Raw genomic sequence first — 6,106 nt, forward strand, 5'->3', positions numbered from 1 at the left:
AATATTTGAAATTTTTTTCCAAAAAATTTTATATTTTAATTTTTTTTTCTGATATTTGAAATATAATTTCTCAAACTTTTTGAAAACACCTCTAAATATTTGAAATTATTTTCCCAAAAATAGTATATTTGAAATTTTTTTCCCAAAAATAGTATATTTGAAATTTTTTTCCAAAACGTAGAACTTTTTGTGAATAACTGTATTTTTTTTAGTTTGTTTTGGAACAAATTTAATTTTTTGTGAATATATGTGGATTTTTGAAATTTTTTTGAATATCTGTAGATTTTTTAATTTTTTGTTAATATCCGTGGACTTTTTAATTTTTTTGTTTAACTAATTTTTGTTAATAAGAAGCTATAAGCTCTTATAAGGGAGTTGCAATATTAAAAAGTTGGTGCATTTGATCAAGAACTCAGCAGAGGAGGGCCCAGGTAATTTGTTATGAATTTTCAAAGGAAAGACACGGAACGAATTATTTTTACCAATAAAAATTTGTAGAGTATGTATTATGTCGTTATTTTTTATTTAATTCACCATCTTCATATTTTCCTAATCCCGATTTTATCTTACTAAAAGTGAGTTACTACATCGATACAGACAGTTATTAATTTAAAAGTGGTTGTGAGTATATATCTATTGTATTATTCTGGTGTAGGGACTCAGAGTCGAACGGTAGACTGAGGGATGAGCTAGGAGATGCTACGAGATGCAACTAAGTAGAAGAACAAACTGAGAGGAAATACCCGCGTCGGACACAGTGGAGGGAGGAGGTAGATACTTATTCACGACATGAAGTAAGATTTACTCAAATAACAGCTGGTTCACTCAATTCAGTCAAATTATATCAATTCACTGAGCACTCAGATTTTATATCATGGTCACATAATTAAATGTCCTTATTTCCTTAATGGAACATCCTTCTAGATTGAAGGAATTAAGAGTTTATGTTATTAGAAACACTCAAAAGTAAAAAAAAAAAAACTCTCAAGAGGTATTCAGTCACAAATAATTAAGTCTGAACGAGGTACTTAAGCTAAAATAAATTAAATTATACTGAGAATTCACTCTTCAAGTAAGTTCATCGATGTCCAAGTAGAAAAACACTAAAGGAGACAAATTTGCACACTTTAACTCCGGTACAAGGTATTCTTTAAAGTAATTTTACTGGGCATGATAGATGGAAGAAAAGCCGTGATACATTACTTGATCAGTACAAGTTAATGGGGTGTGATCCACTCAACAGGTCATAATTAAAAAAATATTTTTCCACAAGATTATGTAATTTAAATAAAGTTTTATTTGTTAAAAGATATTAACACAGTTATATATAGATGAATCAATTAATCAAGATACTATTTATCAAAATTGTTGGCCCTTAAATCATGGAGGACCGGAGACCCTAGCTGCTTTGGTTGGAGATTTTCCAGCGTCAAGGATTGCTTGAATGGAAATTCGTCAATCACATTTAAGTCTCATTTTCTCGAATTGTACGTCAGCTGGAGAGATCTCAAGTTTGTTTTGTTTTGTAACTAATTGGTTATACTTTAATATTTAGAAATATGAATTAATTACAATTACTCAGCCTTCACTAACTATTGAATTTGTAAGTGTTCAAATCACCTGGTACATTATGAGACCTTCCAGCTAGTTTCATCATCCTCCAAAGTGTTAATTGTCTGAATATCTCGAAACATTCCAAATCCTTCGCCTCCAACTTCATTAATATATTTTTTGCGTCGTGTAGCTTTGCATCACATAGCATCTCCTTTGTAATAATTTAATTGCCACTTTTCGTTTATGCAGTTTCCAATTTTGAGATAGAAAGTGCATGCAAACTTATATATTGTACTCATTTCCTTTTGATTTAAATTGTACATTGTTTTGGGAATGGGATATACAATACAATAAGACATTAAATTATGATACAAAAAAAATACTATCTTGACATTTTCTCTCATTCTAATCACAGAACTCTATATTTTAAAAAGAAAAAATTGTTGAGGGTTTGGAGATTATAATACACAAAGTTACTTTAAATAAATAGCGTGTACACGCATGAACGATGTGGTTATCCATCTTTACACGAACATGTAGGTATGTTACAAAAAAAACTAGCTTCAATATTAAGGAAGTTATGATCAATTATTATTTGGAGTATCATCATTTTGTCTTTCATTGTTTTATAAGAGTATAAAACTTATAAGAGCTTATACCCTACAGTAAAATCTATGTTATGATATGGTCACTATTGTGATATTTTTGTACATTTCCATAAAACAACTTTCTTAAACATAAAGAGAATTGAAATAAATTTTTCAGAAATTAATAAGTAATGTACTGCAAAAAAAAATGTCTTTTTTAAGTACCTGCAATTGAATTGTATAACTAATTAATTAGCTATCGCTAATTAACAATTTATAGTCATGGGTATTTGAAGATGCCAATATTGTGTGGACGTTAATGTTTTTCTTATCAACCGATTGGTTGGAAAGATTACAAAATACTAAAAAATAAATGAATTAACGTCCAACATACTTTTTTTTCGATCCAGAGCACCTGATTTGTAATTTTGAAAGCTCTCTTGAGGTGACTTATTTTAGGGCGAAGGGTACGAATAAACGAGGCAGCGTAATATATATTTTTTGAGTGCTATTCCATAAGGACGAATAAAAAAATAGATCCTGTATCTTATTTCTGTTTATACATTTTGACCAGCGGCGATCATGAAAGGTAGTAATGCTTGACTTATACAATAAAGATGAAAATATTAAAAATAACGTACATGTGCAATGAAAAAATTAACTAAACAAAATAACCCCAAAATGTAAATGATATATATATAAATATGTCACACAAATAAAGAATTGACTAAAAATCGCTTGAGGCCAGGTTCACTTCCCTGACAAAAGTATGTATATAGTTCCAAAGACTAGCCAATGTTAGTAAAAATAATAGTTGAAAATGTATATATTTGGTTTTGGTAGGTAGAAGGTGTAGTGATCATAGAGCCTCGTTTCGTGGAAGAGGTAGCATTTGTTTAATATCCAGGGTGCGGGAGATTTTAGGTTTAAAATTCGGTGGAGCATTGTAACATCTTTAATGGTACATCTATGAGAGAGAATGACGAGACCCAGTCTTTTGATTTTGCATGGATTTTTGGTGTTATCTCCCAAATGAAAGAAACATTGACACAAACCTAAGTTGTACCCTTTCCAAGGACTTAATCAAATAGGTTCATGAAGGATTCCGGATCTCGCATCCATACATTAAGATCGGGAGAACATAATTTATTTCCATACTTGAAACATGCAAATAATAATAAAAAACTATAGTTTTACCGCCTGTTGCTCGTTCGTTATAAACCTTTCAAGATTTTCCAATTTATCTGGACCACCTTGTATATAGGGGGTTGTAAATTGTAAGCAGTTTTGCTTTTGTAAAATAAATGAAACGGGGAAATGCACATGGTATTTCTAACAGTTTGACGAATGTTTGAGAGGAAAAACAACTTAATGATGTTTCATTAGATTAAAGAATATTATCACGAGCTTCAGAACGTTCCGGTTGCCAACAACAAAACTTGCACGCTTTGGATGTACGGTCCTATGTATAACTTATCTACATTCCTTTTAAACCACATTAGAGTCAAGTTCCGGGATTCTACTCTACCCATATATATGAATACGAGTCAACTCCTACTTTAATCAAGTTCTTTGTTGAACGATTGAATTTTTTTTCTGAATTACGCATCTTAAAAATAGTTTTGTAAATTTTATAAAGACGTAGTCAATATTAAATATATATATATAGATTACATAACGACCAGTTTTATTATTTACCTATGTATGTACTACTGGTGGTTACATAGGTACATGCATACGCCCTATCGTGATAAGTCAAAAGCATCAGCTCTAGGTAGCAGGTATGTGGGAGCATGTGCTCCAAAGGGGAGGGATTCTTATGAAGTGCATGATAGCACAAAATATCTGCTTAATTGTGTACATTTTTAATACTTGCATGGTGTTGAGGGAGGATTTAATAAGAGTTGGAAAAATATATATGGGATGCCTCATCATAAAAACTATCTCGAACAAAAATCTAGCCTTTGTTCTATGGGTCTTATTAATTTATATCATATTATAGGGGCCAAAGGTGTCACAAAAGAGTCTACCAAGATTGGAGATGGGGTTCATTCATTGCTGCTATCAAATATGGCCTCTCCAACCTCACAAGGTTTTTTCCACCCACTTTTTCGATAGCTCTCTGGACATTCTGTTGGTAAACTTCGAGATTTCTCTTGCATGGGCCCTCATGGACTTGAGGGTATGGACCTGCCCTGCTTTCTTTAACTTCTTCTGGTCCAGTTTGATATTTTTGACAGAGCCCTTCTTTTTCCTCAACGTTTCGGACTTATTGACGGCGTAGAGCGTGAGATGCCCAACTGCTTGGAGTGGACGACTTGAAATTATTCCATCGCGTTCAAATGTCATTTTCTCGGGTTGTAGGAAAGCTAGAGAGCTCATGTTTGATAATACTTTAATACATCGACATATGAATTAATTTTATGACTCAAGCTTAATTAATTATTGAATTATTAAGTGGTCAGATTTCAATGGACGACCTTCTAAGATATCCAAGAGCTGTAACTATAGTTTAGAACCTTTATTTGATTTAAGAGACATATATTCAATCCGATATGACCTTTTTCAAATGTTATTTATCAATTTATTATTTTTCTTATTATAAAACATTGAAATTTAATAATTGTAGACAAATTTATTTGTTTTGTATCAACATAAAAACTATCTCCAACGAAAATCATGAAAAAGTTAATGTTTGAATTTATGTTTTAACTTCATATATATAATACAAACAACCTGTTGTTTCATATACATATTTATCCGATTATAGTCTAATTATTCAATTTTTACCGAATGATTTTCAATAACAAATAATTTTGTGTATAATGTAGAAATTTTATTTGAATTAAGAGACATATATTGGTTCCGATATACCCTTGTCAACAATAACGATATTTTAAGTGAAATTTGCGACACACACAAAAGGTTAATAAGAATAATTTGTTGTCAGAAATTGACGTAATTTGCCAAAAATAAAGATGTCATCCAAACAAAATTTTGTGAAACATCTTTCCAACTTGTTCTATCGTTGAAAGACCACATATGTACTATGAGTATAGAGGGAATGTTTGTGAAGAAAAAATATGTTTTCCGATTTTCCCTTGATGCTTATCCTCTTTTTTCTTTTTTGTTCATTATTTAATAAGTCGTGGGCATGTTAACATCTACCTCTAAAAGAAGAATTACCGCCTATCTTTGGTGTAAATTGATGTAAAAAAGCATAACAAAATAATTATACATAAACTTAAATACAATTTGAATATTTTTCCAGCACAGGTGCGGGATGGGCTATCCCTCGCGATGACATTTAAATTAATCAATCATCAGCATAATTAAATAAAGAAGTATCGGTTAACCAAATAGAAATCAACACCATCACACAATCCCTGGTTGTTTTTCTCAACCAAGACAATCCATCAAAAAACGTAATAATTCGATCGGATTCTCATTCAACAATTGCTACTAATCTCAATCCGTTTACAAAAAGTGATATAATTAAGAAGTGCAAGTAAATATTAAACATCGAAAAATGAAAAATAAACATATATCTTGATTGGTGCAAAAGCCATTCAGATATTTCAGTAAACATGTTTGCAGACTCTCTTGCAATGAGTGGTACTGAAAGTCAAAATGGTTTGGGCGTTAGAGCACCTCTGACCTATATAAAAAGAAGGTGGTGGGTGACTTCTTTTTCGAAGGTTGGTCCCACTGATACAAGGAAGATCAAAAATGTAACATACACATCACATGTTGAAAAAACAAAAACAAAAGAGTGACAAAATTTAGTGTCAAATCATGAACTTACTTGTTGAAACCTACACAGGTCATAGGCCATTTTTGGTCCATCTGAGCAATTGGAAAAATATAAGTGCAATGTGGAATATTTGCATGGAAGAACCACAAAGCGCAGACCACCTTATTAAGAGGTGGCCATCCCTCTCAGATGAGAGATACAAAGCCATGCA

At 31.5% G+C, this 6,106-nt stretch overlaps 1 long non-coding RNA gene across 1 annotated transcript; it reads right to left on the reverse strand.

The window, feature by feature from the left end:
• Window positions 1-1,279: 1,279 nt before the first annotated feature.
• On the reverse strand, window positions 1,280-3,744 carry LOC121122065 (uncharacterized). Its single transcript, XR_011781154.1, has 3 exons — window positions 3,364-3,744; window positions 1,621-3,298; window positions 1,280-1,542 (listed from the first exon to the last, which is right to left on the reverse strand). It is a non-coding gene; the product is annotated as an uncharacterized lncRNA (long non-coding RNA).
• Between the last annotated feature and the right edge of the window lie 2,362 nt (window positions 3,745-6,106).

The sequence above is a fragment of the Lepeophtheirus salmonis genome, chromosome 7 (genome assembly GCF_016086655.4).
Source record: "Lepeophtheirus salmonis chromosome 7, UVic_Lsal_1.4, whole genome shotgun sequence".
Classification (NCBI taxonomy): domain Eukaryota; kingdom Metazoa; phylum Arthropoda; class Copepoda; order Siphonostomatoida; family Caligidae; genus Lepeophtheirus; species Lepeophtheirus salmonis.